Source organism: Ovis aries, chromosome 12 (assembly GCF_016772045.2).
Source record: "Ovis aries strain OAR_USU_Benz2616 breed Rambouillet chromosome 12, ARS-UI_Ramb_v3.0, whole genome shotgun sequence".
NCBI lineage: Eukaryota > Metazoa > Chordata > Mammalia > Artiodactyla > Bovidae > Ovis > Ovis aries.
Genome location: NC_056065.1, coordinates 54,112,811 through 54,128,114, shown reverse-complemented (window position 1 = coordinate 54,128,114; position 15,304 = coordinate 54,112,811). Strand labels below are relative to the sequence as shown.

General features: G+C 40.3%; 1 protein-coding gene across 10 annotated transcripts in view; it reads left to right on the top strand.

The window, feature by feature from the left end:
• Window positions 1-15,304, top strand: part of AADACL3 (arylacetamide deacetylase like 3) — a 189,498-nt gene that overhangs the window by 151,130 nt on the left and 23,064 nt on the right. The window contains exon 2 of one of the 10 annotated variants that reach the window (XM_027975886.3): window positions 9,402-9,480. The exons of the other annotated variants lie outside the window; for them this stretch is intronic. The gene's annotated coding sequence lies outside the window, so the exon portion shown is untranslated. The remainder of the gene's footprint in view (window positions 1-9,401; window positions 9,481-15,304) is intronic. 10 annotated transcript variants of the gene reach the window in all.

The following is a 15,304-nucleotide window of genomic DNA, read 5'->3' as shown; positions in this document are numbered from 1 at the left end:
AAACACAAAGAACAAATATTAAAAGAAGCAAGGGAAAAGCAACAAATAATACACAAGGAGATTCCCATAAGGATAACAGCTGATCTTTCAATAGATTCTCTTCAGGCCAGAAGGGAATGTCAGGACATACTTAAAGTGACAAAAGAGAAAAACCTACAACCCAGATTACTATACCAAGCAAGGATCTCTTTCAAATATGAAGGATAAATCAAAAGCTTTACAGACAAGCAAAAGCTGAGAGAATTCATCACCACCAAACCAGCTTTTCAGCAAATGCTAAAGGATCTTCTCTAGACAGGAAACACAGAAAAGGTTTATAAACTTTAACCCAAAACAACAAAGTAAATGGCAACCGGATCACACTTATCAATAATTACCTGAAGTGTAAATGGGTTGAATGCCCCAACCAAAATACAAAGCCTGGCTGAATGGATACAAAAACAAGAATTCCTATTTTTCTTAAGCCTTTCATTTACTAGAACCCATGAAATCATTGAAGGGACTTTTTCTCTTTGGCTACTTTAATATTCGTATATTTATCAGATATGTAATTTAATTTTAAAAATTATTTATTTATTTATTTTTGATTGCACTGAGTCTTTGTTGCTGTGTGCTGGCTTTCTCTAGTTGTGATGAGTGGGGGCTACTCGTCTTTGCAGTACATGGGCTTCTCATCATGTGGCTTCTCTTATTATGGACTACAGGCTCTAGGCACGTAGGCTTCAGTAGTTGTAGCATGCAGGCTCAATAGTTGAAGTGTGTGGCTCCAGGGTGTGGGGGCTTCAGTAGTTGTAGCACACAGGCTCAGTAGTTGCCACTTACATGCCCTAGAGTGTGTGGGCTTCAGTAGTTGTGGCTCATGGGCTCAAGAGTTGTGGCTTGTGGGCTCTAGAGCAGGGGCTCAGAAGTTGCGGTGCATGGGCTTAATTGCTCCACGGCATAAGAAATCCTCCCAGAGCAGGGACTGAAGTGGTGTCCCCTGCATTGGCAGGTGGATTCTTATCTACTACACCACCAGGGAAGTCCCAGAAATGTCATTTTATGTTTAAAATGCCTATAACACCTAGCTATTTCTATTTTCATTGTCACTACTTCTATTCCATATCTCCTCAACAACTGTTTTCTGTACGTAAGTTCACTCTCTCTTTTATTCTATTTATCCATCCATCCTTTCATTTCTCCAGCAAACATTTTGATAGCATTTGTTCAAAACACAGTAAACAGAGTATCAAAATACAGTGTGATAAGTGCTGTAAGAAAAGATTGTTTATGGTGCTATGAGATCACAGAAAAGGATAACTTTTACCTAATTTGGGAGGGAGATTCAGTGACAGCTTCTTGGAGGAGATGTTATTTGAGTTGATCTTCAAAGAATCAGTTGAGTTAGAAAGGCAAAGAAGATGGAAAAGGGCAAAATAACAACAGGGTTCCTTGTTTCTCCCCTGTTGTATAACCATTTATTATTTTTTTCAATTAAAAATTGATGTATAGTTTGCTTGCAATATCATATTAGTTGTAGGTGTTTGTGCATGCATGCTCAGTCACTTCAGTTGTGTCCAACTCTTTGCGACCCTGTGGACTATAGCCAGCCAGGTTTCTTTGTCCATGGGATTCTCCATGCAAGAATACTGGAGGGGGTTGCCATGCCCTCCTCCAAGGAATCTTCCTGACCCAGGGTTTGAACCCGCGTCTACCACGTCTCTGCCTTGCTGGCAGATTCTTTACCACTGAGCCACTGGGGAAGCCCCAGTTTTAGGTGTACAAGATAGCAATTCTATATTTTATAGGTTAGGAACAATACAAAGTTATAATATTACTGACTATAGTCCCTGTGCTGTACATTGCATCCCTGTGACTTATTTTATAATTGATGGTTTGTACCTTTTAATCCCCTTCATCTATTTTGTTCATCACCCTTCTAGCCTCCCTTTTGGCAACCAATAATTTGTTCTCTGTATCTGTGAGCCTGATTTTGTTTTGTTACATTTCTTCATTTGTTTTGCTTTTTATATTCTATTTAATTAAAGAAAAATACACTGTTTGTCTTTCTTTGTCTGACTTATTTCACTTAACCTTATACCATCTAGGTCCATCCATGTTATCACAAGTGGCAAGATTTTGTTCTTTTTATGGCTGATTAATATTTCATTGTATATGTACACCACATCTTCTTTATCCATTCATCTGTCAATGGACACAGATTGCTTCCATATCTTGGCTATTGTAAATAGTGCTACAATGAACAGTGAGGTGCATACAAATTAGTGTTTTCATTTTCTCTGATAAACACCCAGGAGTGGAATTGTTAGATTGTATGATAGTTCTATTCTTAATTTTTTGAGGAATCTTCATATTGTTTTCCAGAGTTAGCTGCACCAATCTACATTCCCAACAGTGCACAAGGATTCCCTTTTCTCCACAACCTTGCCAACACTTGTTATTTCCTATCTTTTTTATGATAGGCATTCTGACAGAGATGAGGTGATATTATTATAGTTTTCATTTGCATTTCTCTAATGGTTAGTGACGGAGAAGGCAATGGCACCCCACTCCAGTACTCTTGCCTGGAGAGTCCCGTGGATGGAGGAGCTTGGTAGGCTGCAGTCCATGGTGTCGCAAAGAGTTGGATGCGACTGAGCGATTTCACTTTCACTTTTCACTTTCATGCATTGGAGAAGGAAAAGGCAACCCACTCCAGTGTTCTTGCCTGGAGAATCTGTTGAAAATCTTTTCATGTTCTTGTTGGTCATCCGTAGGTCTTCTTTGGAGAAATGCCTATTCAGGTACTCTGCCTATTTTAAAATCAAGTTGTTTTGATATTGAGTTGTATGAGTTCTTTTTAAATTTTGGATATTAACTCCCTATATATAATTTTAAAATATCTTCTCCCATTCAGTAGTTACATTTTTGTTTTGTTGATGGTTCTCTTCATTGTATAGATGCTTTTTAGTTTGATATACTCCTTTTTGTTTAATTTTGCTTTTGTTTCACTTGTCTGAGGAGACAAAACCAAAATATATTGGATTTGTAGGCCCATGTCAACTTCTCTTATTTCTAATTTTATTCATTTAGGTCTCTCTCTCTCTCTCTCTCTCTCTCTCTCTCTCTCTCTCTCTCTCTTTTTCTGATGCACCACACCATTTCTTTTCCCTTGTTTCTATTTTTCTCCATAGCAGTTCTTAACATCTGGCATACTGCGTATTTCTACATATTCATCTGCCATGTCTTTTATCAGAATTATCCAGTGACTTCCCTCCTTATCCTTAAGAAAAGTGGAACCTAATCACAGTGCCTGAAAAAACTATAATGAATGGCTTCTGTTACCCTGATGACCTGTTTTTTTCTATGTATCTCCTCAGTCACTCTGCCTCAGTCACACTGGGCTCCTTGTTTCTTGAAGTCATCAGACTGCTTTCTGCCATAGGGCCTTTGCAGTTGCTTTTCCCTCTGTTCATATTGTTTTCATAGATATCTGCATGGCTAACACCCTCATTTCCTTCAGGACTTATTCTCATGATCAAACAGGTCTTCCTTAACTATCTATTGTAATCCCATAAACTCCCCTCCCCACCTTTTTACATCCCCTCCCTATTCCCCTTTTACTGTCTAGCAAATATCACCTTTTATCATACCATGCATTTATTTATTTAACTCTTTTATTCCGTGAAAACTGTAAGTTTCTTGAGAATGGGGATTTTTTATTCTCTTAAAATCATGTAAAAAGTCTCAACAAATAGTGGTCAAATGAATGAATGAAAGGCTGGAAATGCAAAGGCAAAGATGTAAGGGATTTTAAGAAAATGCTAAAACTAATTTGGCTTGGTGACTTCTGAAATCACTGTTTGCATTGCTACAGTATTGTGGATACAGCAATGAGGCATCTCCTTCCTTAGACACTAGCTCAGTGCTGACTTTACTAAAGGGAAGGAAATATTTCACTTTAAGGGGTGGTAATGACTAACTTTCTCTTCCAGATAATGTTGTTTTGAACCTTCACCACCACCAGGGCTTTTCCATATTACCAACCCGTGGGACTCTACTTCTGCAGAACTATGAATTTCCTGACTGCTGTTCACTGTCACATTACAGACATAAGGATGTGGAGGAAAGGGAAGTTGGAGTTTTCAGTTAATGGCCTCTTGGTGTGTAGGAGGCAAAACCATCTGCTGTGAAAGGGTGGAAGTAGGGTAGAGATGATAAAATATAAACTGTCACTGAAGAGATTGGGAAACATGGCTGAGGAGAGAAAACTAAGTGGTTGAGCAGAACAAAGTGTTTGGGAAATACGTAGTATGTCAGGTGTTTGATGTTCATTTTTGCACAATGCATTATTTGTGCTATTGTTTTGTTAGGAAGATGAATGAATGAATTGAACCCCAATTCCTACTGTTAGAAACTGACAAGCAATTAATAATAATGTATTGTGATTTACCTATAGAAATTCCTATAGGAATCCTTGTTGTTCTCAAATTATAGGAGCTGCTAAAGGTGGGAGAATCCCATAAGACCAGCTAATCATTAGCATTTATGAAATGACCAAACATCTGATAAGTATATAAAGAAGGAGCATAGGGACCCTGGGACTTGCAAAAGGCAGGTCTTGGGGTTATTTTCTAGTCCTAGAGAGATTAACACTGAGACTGTGATTTACCAAGGATTCCTTGTGTGAGCTGTGCCTATTACCACGCAAAGCCTCGGGAAGAACATCCACACTCAGAGCATCACTCAGGTCCCTTCCCTTTGGAATTAGGAAAGACTGCTGAAGATCAAATGTCCTAGTTCCTACCTTCATTCAGTTCAGTTCAGTTGCTCAGTCGTGTCCGAGTCTTCGCAACACCATGAATCACCGCACACCAGGCCTACCTGTTCATCACCATCTGGAGTTCGCTCAGACTTATGTCCATCAAGTCCGTGATGCCATCCAGCCATCTCATCCTCGATCATCCCTTTCTCCTACTGCCCCCAATCCCTTCCAGCATCAGAGTCTTTTCCAATGAGTCAACTCTTGGCATGAGGTGGCCAAAGTACTGGAGTACTTGATGCTTTAGCATCATTCCTTCCAAAGAAATCCCAGGGTTGATCTCCTTCAGAATGGACTGGTTGTATCTCCTTGCAGTCCAAGGGACTCTCAAGAGTCTTCTCCAACACCACAGTTCAAAAGCATCAATTCTTCAGCGCTCAGCCTTCTTCACAGTCCAACTCTCACATCCATACATGACCACTGGAAAAACCATCGCCTTGACTAGATGGACCTTAGTCGGCAAAGTAATGTCTCTGCTTTTGAATATGCTATCTAGGTTGGTCATAACTTTCCTTCCAAGGAGTAAGCGTCTTTTAATTTCATGGCTGCAGTCACCATCTGCAGTGATTTTGGAGCCCCAAAAAATAAAGTCTGACACTGTTTCCACTGTTTCCCCATCTATTTCACATGAAGTGATGGGACCAGATGTCATGATCTTCGTTTTCTGAATGTTGAGCTTTAAGCCAACTTTTTCACTCTCCTCTTTCACTTTCATCAAGAGGCTTTTTAGCTCCTCTTCACTTTCTGCCATAAGGATGGTGTCATCTGCATATCTGAGGTTATTGATATTTCTCCTGCAATCTTGATTCCAGCTTGTGTTTCTTCCAGCCCAGCACTTCTCATGATGTACTCTGCATATAAGTTAAATAAGCAGGATGACAATATACAGCCTTGACGTATACCTTTTCCTATTTGGAACCAGTCTGTTGTTCCATGTCCAGTTCTAACTGCTGCTTCCTGACCTGCATACAGATTTCTCAAGAGGCAGGTTAGGTGGTCCGGTATTCCCATCTCTCTCAGAATTTTGCACAGTTTATTGTGATCCACACAGTCAAAGGCTTTGGCATAGTCAATAAAGCAGAAATAGATGTTTTTCTGGAACTCTCTTGCTTTTTCCACGATCCAGCGGATGTTGGCAATTTGATCTCTGGTTCCTCTGCCTTTTCTAAAACCAGCTTGAACATCAGGGAGTTCACAGTTCACGTATTGCTGAAGACTGGCTTGGAGGATTTTGAGCATTACTTTACTAGCATGTGAGATGAGTGCAATTGTGCGGTAGTTTGAGCATTCTTTGGCGTTGCCTTTCTTTGGGATTGGAATGAAAACTGACCTTTTCCAGCCCTGTGGCCACTGCTGAGTTTTCCAAATGTGCTGGCATATTGAGTGCAGCACTTTCACAGCATCATCTTTCAGGATTTGAAATAGCTCAACTGGAATTCCATCACCTCCACTAGCTTTGTTCATTGTGATTCTTTCTAAGGCCCACTTGACTTCACATTCCAGGATGTCTGGCTCTAGATGAGTGATCACATCATCATGATTATGTGGGTCGTGAAGATCTTTTTTTGTACAGTTCTTCTGTGTATTCTTGCCACCTCTTCTTAATATCTTCTGCTTCTGTTAGGTCCAGATTATATCTGTCCTTTATCGAGCCCATCTTTGCATGAAATGTTCCCTTGGTATCTCTAATTTTCTTGAAGAGATCTCTAGCTTTCCCATTCTGTTGTTTTCCTCTATTTCTTTGCATTGATCGCTGAAGAAGGCTTTCTTATGTATTCTTGCTATTCTTTGGAACTCTGCATTCAGATGCTTATATCTTTCCTTTTCTCCCTTGCTTTTCACCTCTCTCCTTTTCACAGCTATTTGTAAGGCCTCCCTAGAGAGCCATTTTGCTTTTTGCATTTCTTTTCCATGGGGATGGTCTTGATCCCTGTACAGTGTACAGTGTCACGAACCTCATTCCATAGTTCATCAAGCACTCTATCTATCAGATCTAGGCCCTTAAATCTATTTGTCACTTCCACTGTATAATCATAAGGGATTTGATTTAGGTCATACCTGAATGGTCTAGCGATTTTCCCTACTTTCTTCAATTTTTAGACTCCCATAACGTCAACAATGAGAGTTACTTTTCAGAACAGAAAGTTGGATTAGAATGCCCATGAGTGTGATATGATAATACTCTAGATAAGCAGAATAGGAATACAAGTAATCAGGAAAGGGGAGGATCAGGAATTTTAGAGGTAAGCCTAGAGCCATTAAGACTTCCAGAAGAGGTGAGGAGACATCTACGAGATCCAGGACCTGGGATTCAGGACAGGAATTCAGGGACAGGAAATGGTTAGAACACATCTACAATGGAATATGAAAAAAATTTCATATTCAGTTTCATATTCAATTGGTGCCATGGAGGACCAATTGGAGCCCATACCAAAAGAGAAGGAAGTAAAATAACATTTATAGGATACTATATACCTGAGATTTGTTTAGTATTTGTTCCATGGCACTGACACATATTTATATCTCATAACAGTTCTGCAAAAGTACCATAATGCTTCGATTCTGCAAATGGCAAAACTGAGGCCTAGAAAGCAAAATAAGTTGTTCAGGTGTACACACTAATAAGTGGCCATGTTGAGATTAATCATCAGTCTCCTGACTTGACATCCAGAGTTCTCATTAGCTCATCCCACTTAGGCAGGAAATTGTCTCAGCCAGGCCACTGGGTGACAAGATTTTTCTCATGTTCTGGCAAAGGGCGTGTGTATACATAGGTGTTAAATGTCTTTCTGATGAATAGATATAAAGCTCTACTGACTGTTTTTCAGTTTGTGTCTTCTTTCATAGGCATTGGCCCATGCTTGATTTTCCAGTGCTGTGGGCCCTATTTGCCACATATGGCTAAGACGGAAGGGTATTTCTCCTGTTTTCCAGGCCCTGCAGCCCTAATAGACATGATAGCTCTCTGCTAGCAAAGCTGGGGGATGGATAAAAAGGGAGAGGGAAGAGGAAGAAGGTCAATCCATCTATTTTGTCTCTTTCTCCCTTCCCCTCTCATAGCTGCCTATGCCACTCTCAGGCTAGACTGGGGAAAGAGACCTCCAGAGAAACAAAAGCTTTCTCCTGTGTCTGCTTGCTCATTTTTTCTCTGAAAAATATAGATTTCTTGAACTCTATATTTCTTCCATGCTCTGGGGATCTGCTGAGGGCTATGTGAAAGTTGTTCAGTTGTGTCCGACTCTTTGAGACCCAATGGACTGTATAGTCCATGGAATTCTCCAGGCCAGAATACTGGAGTGGGTAGCCTTTCCTTTCTTCAGGGGATCTTTCCCACCCAGGGATCGAATCCAGGTCTCCCACATTGTAGGCAGATTCTCTACCAGCTGAGCTATTGGGGAAGCCCAAGAATATAGGAGTGGGTAGCCTATCCTTTCTCCAGTGGATCTTTCTGCCCCAGGAATCTAACGGGATCTCCTGCATTCCAGGCAGATTCTTTATCAGCTGAGTTACCACGGAATTCCACTGAGGGCTATAGACTTCTGAAAACAAACCTCCTCCCTCATTACATCATCTAACCTGTTTTTGAAAAGCCACACTCACTATTTTAAATGGTGATCAGGCAGAGGGAATTCCCTCTATTCATGGAAGGGTAAACCTTTTTGTTCTATTTAGGTCTTCAACTGATTGAATGGGGCCCACCTGCATTGTGGAGGGCAGTCTGCTTTACTCAGTCTACCATTTCACATGTTAGTCTCACTCAAATCACACCCTCATAGAAACACCCAAAAATGTTTATACAGCTGTCTTGGCCACCCTGTGGCCCAATTAAGTTGACACATAAAATTATCTATCACAGCTACTCTTGCCACCCTGAAGACCTTTCTGTTCCTTCTGATCCACGTCTATATCCTACTAACTCCATGATACCACATGTAAATTTGAAAAGACAAAATTGCCTCAGATGCTTCATTGGTTATTTGTGTCATCTCATCCACTAGATTCTACACTTCTAGATGGTGACAGCTTACTCATTAAGTAAGAGACACATAGATCTATTATATAACTGTATTCTTCTTAATGGCAAGCAGGTGGGTATTTACTGTTTAGAACTGTATGTTCCATCCAGTTGGAGAGCATGACCACTTGCCTTCCCAGGAAAGCAGCTAGGAAAGGTGAGTATTGGGAACCTTGAGACTGAAAAAGTTTTCTCAGACTTTCCTTCAGCCCTCTGCATGTTCTCACCCTGGGGCTCTGCCCTAGGACAGAAAGGGAAGACTGCTTTGCTTGTTCGCTCTTGCTGAGTGAGAAAATCTGGATATGAGAAGCTTTGTTTCAGGGTCACAGTCATACGGCACACCTAGAAGATTTCCTGGGTCTGAGGCATTGGTTGTGGAAGCTCTGGATAGCTGACATTTGTCTGGAGCAGATATCATCCATCTTGTGACTACCAACATTGGGGCTGGATAATTCTTTTTTATTATTATTAATTTTTATTGGAGTATATATGCTTTACAATGTTGGGTTAGTTTCTACTGTACAGCAAGGTGAGTCAGTTATACACATACATATATTCTCTTTTTTGGATTTCTTTCCCATTTAGGTCACCAGAGAGCACTGAGTTCCCTGAACTATGCAGTATGTTCTCATTACTGATCTATTTTATACATAGTATCAGAAGTGTAAGTATGTCAGTCCCAATCTTCCAAGTCATCCTCCCACCTTTTCCCTGCTTGGTGTTCATGTTTGTTCTCTATATCTGTGTCTCTATTTCTGCTTTGCAAATAAGATCATCTTTACCACTTTTTCTAGATTCCACATGTATGTGTTAACATATATTTGTTTTTCTCTTTCTGACTGACTTGACTCTATATGACAGTTTCTAGGTCCATACACATCTCTACAAGTGACCCAGTTTTTTTCCTTTTTATGGCTGAGTAGTATTCCTTTGTATATATGTACAGTCAGGTATTTCAGTTGCTCAGTCATGTCCAACTCTTTGCTACCCCATGGACTGCAGCATGCCAAGCTTCCCTGTCTATCACCAACTCCCAGAGCCTACTCTTAACTCCATCTCATCGTTGATGCCATCCAACTATCTCACTCAGTCATGTCTGACTCTTTGCAACCCCATGGAATTCTCTAGGCCAGAATACTGGAGTGGGAAGCCTTTCCCTTCTCCAGGGGAACTTCCCAACCCAGGGATTGAACCCAGGTCTCCCGCATTGCAGGCAGATTCTTTACCAGCTGAATCCGCCCATGTATATAAAAGGAAGCCCGTATATATGTACTGGGCTGGATAATTCTTTGATGTGAGATGTACACTGTCAGATGTTTAACAATATATTTGGTCTTGACCTGCTAGATGCCAAGTAGCACCTGCGCCCCCTGTTGTGACAATCAAAAATGTCTCCAGACATTGGCAAATGTACCCTGGGGAGAAAAGCATTTAAGACCCTCTTATCTTGGGTTTTGTTCTTTACAAAACAGTTCCATCTATGTTACCACATCTGAGAGTCACTATATCTCTGAGAATCAGGAAGGAACCTGTTCTTTTCTCTCTTTTACACAGCTGGTCAAATGTCAGGAAAACAAATAGCACTTATAGCTGACTTTAAACTTAGAACTCTTTCTTTTATACATTTCTGAGGTCAGGGTAAGAAAGCTCCTTCAGGATGATTGATTTTAAAAGATAGTTACTTGACCCCACCCTGGTGGAGATGTCAGTTCTGAGTTGAGGAATAAAATCCTCATTAAAGTTTTGACAGAAGAATGCTATTTAAGCATTTTGCTGTTTTCAGAATTTGATTCTTCATTTTATTTTGATGACCTTTCATTTCACTGCTTTGAAAGCAAAGTTTAGGTGTCTTAAGTGGCTGGTTTTATTTTTGACCATTAGGGTTTCCAAACCTTTCAAACCTTTTATGATGAAGAGGAAGGTCCTAATAAACCTTGTTCACTTCCTCTTGGGGCTGCCTCATTGTGATAACAGTGTGTATCCAGTGGTCTTTTCCAAGAAAACCGAAATACAATACTGTCTTCAAAGATAGAAGTTTCCAGTAATTGTTACTGAGACTAGATCAGAAAACCAGAAGTACTGAAATATGTATCTGAAAGGCACAAACTTTCTGAGACTATAGATAATCTTATTTTCTGTTTTTTGAAAAGAGAAAAGGTCCTGTGTTGCTTTTAAACTGGTGTCTAAAGGTAAGGAACTAAAGTTGGCTAAGTAAGGGTAAAATAAACTTGAGATTTTAATTAAATTAAAATACATTTATTTTTTCAGGATGTATTGCTCTTCCTTTGAAATGTAATTCAGCTTTGCTTAGATATCAGACTTTAAGTTCATCATTTTTGAATTATATGGCAATTAATGTTTGCTGTTGTTTAGTCACTAAGTCATGTCTAACTCTTTTGTGACCCCATGGACTGTAGCCTACCAGGCTCTCTTCCATGGGATTTCCCAGGCAAGAATACTGGAGCAGTCTGCCATTTCCTTCTGCAGGGGATCTTCCCAACCCAAGGATCAAAGTTGTGTTTCCTGTACTGGCAGGTGGATTCTTTACCATTGAGCCACTAGAGAAGCCTGATTAATAATAATCAGTAATATTAAATGAGGGCTTACTTTGTGCTGCTACTGAAGCTGTTCTAGGAGGTTCAGTCTGGGAAGGCACTGTGCTGAAGCACAGAGCATGGCTAGAGAGTTGCCAAGATCTCACTTTTCTATACGTTTAAAATGTTTTAACATTTTCTGGACATTTGGCCTTATTTAAATTATGTAGCCTCTTTGAACCTCAACTTCCTAATTTCTAAAATGCAGTAATAATATCAGCCTCATGTTGTGAATATAAAATAAAAAATAATATGAAAGCTTAAGATTAAATTAGTATTTAATACATTAATAATATATTATTATTAATTAATTTTGCTGAAGTTGAATGATTCTATGAAGACCTACAAGACCTTCTAGAACTAAAACCAAAAAATGATGTCCTTTTCATCATAGGAGGTTGGAATGCAAAAGTAGGAAGTCAAGAGATACCTGGAGAAACAGGCGAGTTTGGCCTTGGAGTGCAAAATGAAGCAGGGTAAAGGTTGACAGAGTTTTGCCAAGAGAATACACTGGTCATACCAAACACCATCTTCCAACAACACAAGAGACAATTTTACCTATGGATATCCTCAGATAGTCAACCCTGAAATCAGATTGATTATGTTCTTTGCAGCTGAAGATGGAGAAGCTCTATACAGTCAGCAAAAATAAGACCTGGAGCTGACTGTGGCTCAGATCATGAGCTCCTTATTGTAAAATTCAGAATTAAATTGAAGAAAGTAGGGAAAACCATTAGACTATTCAGGTACAGTTCAGTTCAGTTCGGTCGCTCAGTCGTGTCCGACTCTTTGTGACCCCATGAATCACAGCACGCCAGGCCTCCCTGTCCATCACCATCTCCCTTACAGTGGAAGTGACAAATAGATTCAAGGGATTAGCTCTGATAGACAAGAGTGCCTGAAGAACTATGGACAGAGGTTCATAATACTGTATAGGAGGTGATGACCTAAACCATCCCAAAGAAAAAGAAACGTAAGAAGGCAAAGTGATTGTCTGAGGAGGCCTTACAAATAGCTGAGAAGATGAGAGAAGTGAAAAGCAAAAGAGAAAGGGAAAGATATACCCAACTGTTATGCAGAATTCAAAGAACAGCAGGGAGAAACAAGAGATCCTTCTTAAGTGAACAGTGCGGAGAAATAGAGGAGAACAATAGAATGGGAAAGACTAGAGATCTCTTCAAAAAATTGGAGATACCAAGGGAACGTTTCATGGAATGATGAGCACAATAATGGACAGAAAAAACAAGGACCTAACAGAAGCAGAAGAGATTAAGAAGAGGTGGCAAGAATACCCAGAAGAACTATACAAAAAAGGTCTTAATGACCCAGATAACCATGATGGTGTGATCACTCACCTAGAGCCAGACATCCTGGAGTGCAAGGTCAAGTGGGACTTAGGAAGCATCACTACAAACAAAGCTAGTGGAGGTGATGGAATTCCAGCTGAGCTATTTCAAATCCTAAAAGAGGATGCTGCTAAAGTGCTGCACTCAATAAGCCAGCAAGTTTGAAAAGCTCAGCAGTGGCCACAGGACTGGAAAAGGTCCATTTTCACTCCCAAAGAAGGGAAATGCCAAAGAATGTTCAAACTGTTGGACAGTTGTGCTCATTTCATATGCTAGTAAGGTAATGCTCAAAATCCTTCAACCTAGGCTTCAATAGTACGTGAAATGAGAACTTTCACATGTACAAGCTGGATTTAGAAAAGGTAGAGGAACCGGAGATCAAATTGCCACATCTGCAAACTTGTATGTAGGTCAAAAAGCAACAGTTAGACCCAGACATGGAATAATGGACTGGTTCAAAATTGGTAAAAGAGTATATCTGGCTATATACTGTCACCCTGCTTATTTACCTTATATGCAGAGTACATCATAGGAAATGCTAGTCTGGATGAATCACAAGCTGGAATCAAGATTTCTGGGAGAAATATCAACAACCTCAGCTACGCAGATGATACCACTCTAATGACAGAAAGTGAAGCGGAACTAAAGAACCTCTTAATGAGGATGAAAGAGGAGAGGGGAAAATCTGGTTTAAAATCCAGCATTCAAAAACTTAAGATCATGGCATCCAGTCCCATCATTTCATACAAAAGGGAGGGGAAAAAGAAGAAACAATGACAGATTTTATTTTGGGGGGCTCCAAAATCATTCAGATGGTGACTGCAGCCATGAAATTAAAAGATGCTTTTTGAAAGAAAAGCGATGACAAACCTCAGTTCAGTTCAGTTCACTTCAGTTGCTAAGTCATGTCCAACTCTTTGCCACCCCATGAATCACAGCACACCAGGCCTCCCTGTCCATCACCAACTCCCGGAGTTCACTCAGACTCATGTACATTGAGTCCGTGATGCCATCCAGCCATCTGCTCTGTCGTCCCCTTCTCCTCCTGCTCCCAATCCCTCCCAGAATCAGAGTCTTTTCCAATGAGTCAACTCTTTGCATGAGGCGGCCAAAGTACTGGAGTTTCAGCTTTAGCATCATTCCCTCCAAAGAAATCCCAGGGCTGATCTCCTTCAGAATGGACTGGTTGTATCTCCTTGCAGTCCAAGGGACTCTCAAGAGTCTTCTCCAACACCACAGTTCAAACGCATCAATTCTTCGGTGCTCAGCCTTCTTCACAGTCCAACTTTCACATCCATACATGACCACTGGAAAAACCATAGCCTTGACTAGACGAACCTTAGTCAGCAAAGTAATATCTCTGCTTTTGAATATACTATCTAGGTTGGTCATAACTTTCATTCCAAGGAGTAAGTGTCTTTTAATTTCATGGCTTCAGTCACCATCTGCAGTGATTTTGGAGCCCTCCAAAATAAAGTCTGACACTTTTTCCACTGTTTCCCCATCTATTTGCCATGAAGTGATGGGACCGGATGCCATGATCTTCATTTTCTGAATGTTGAGCTTTAAGCCAACATTTTCACTCTCCACTTTCATTTTCATCAAGAGGCTTTTTCGTTCCTGTTCACTTTCTGCCAGAAGGGTGGTGTCATCTGCATATCTGAGGTTATTGATATTTCTCCTGGCAATCTTGATTCCAGCTTGTGTTTCTTTCAGTCCAGTGTTTCTCATGATGTACTCTGCATAGAAGTTAAACAAGCAGGGTGACAATATACAGCCTTGACGTACTCCTTTTCCTATTTGGAACCAGTCTGTTGTTCCATGTCCAGTTCTAACTGTTGCTTCCTGACCTGCATACAGATTTCTCAAGAGGCAGGTCAGGTGGTCTGTATTCCCATCTCTTTCAGAATTTTCCACAGTTTATTGTGATCCACACAGTCAAAGGCTTTGGCATAGTCAATAAAGGAAAAATAGATGTTTTTCTGGCACTCTCTTGCTTTTTCCATGATCCAGCAGATGTTGGCAATTTGATCTCTGGTTCCTCTGCCTTTTCTAAAACCAGCTTGAATATCTGGAAGTTCACAGTTCACATATTGCTGAAGCCTGGCTTGGAGAATTTTGAGCATTACTTTACTAGCATGTGAGATGAGTGCAATTGTGCAGTAGTTTGAGCATTCTTTGGGATTGGAATGAAAACGGACCTTTTCCAGTCCTGTGGCCACTGCTGAGTTTTCCAAATTTGCTGGCATATTGAGTGTAGCACTTTCACAGCATCATCTTTCAGGATTTGAAATAGCTCAACTAGAATTCCATCACCTCCACTAGCTTTGTTTGTAGTGATGCTTTCTAAGGCCCACTTGACTTCACATTCCAAGATGTCTGGCTCTAGATTAGTGATCACACCCATCATGATTATCTGGGTCGTGAAGATCTTTTTTGTACAGTTCTTCTGTGTATTCTTGCCACCTCTTCTTAATATCTTCTGCTTCTGTTAGGTCCATACCATTTCTGTCCTTTATCGAGCCCATCTTTGCATGAAATGTTCCCT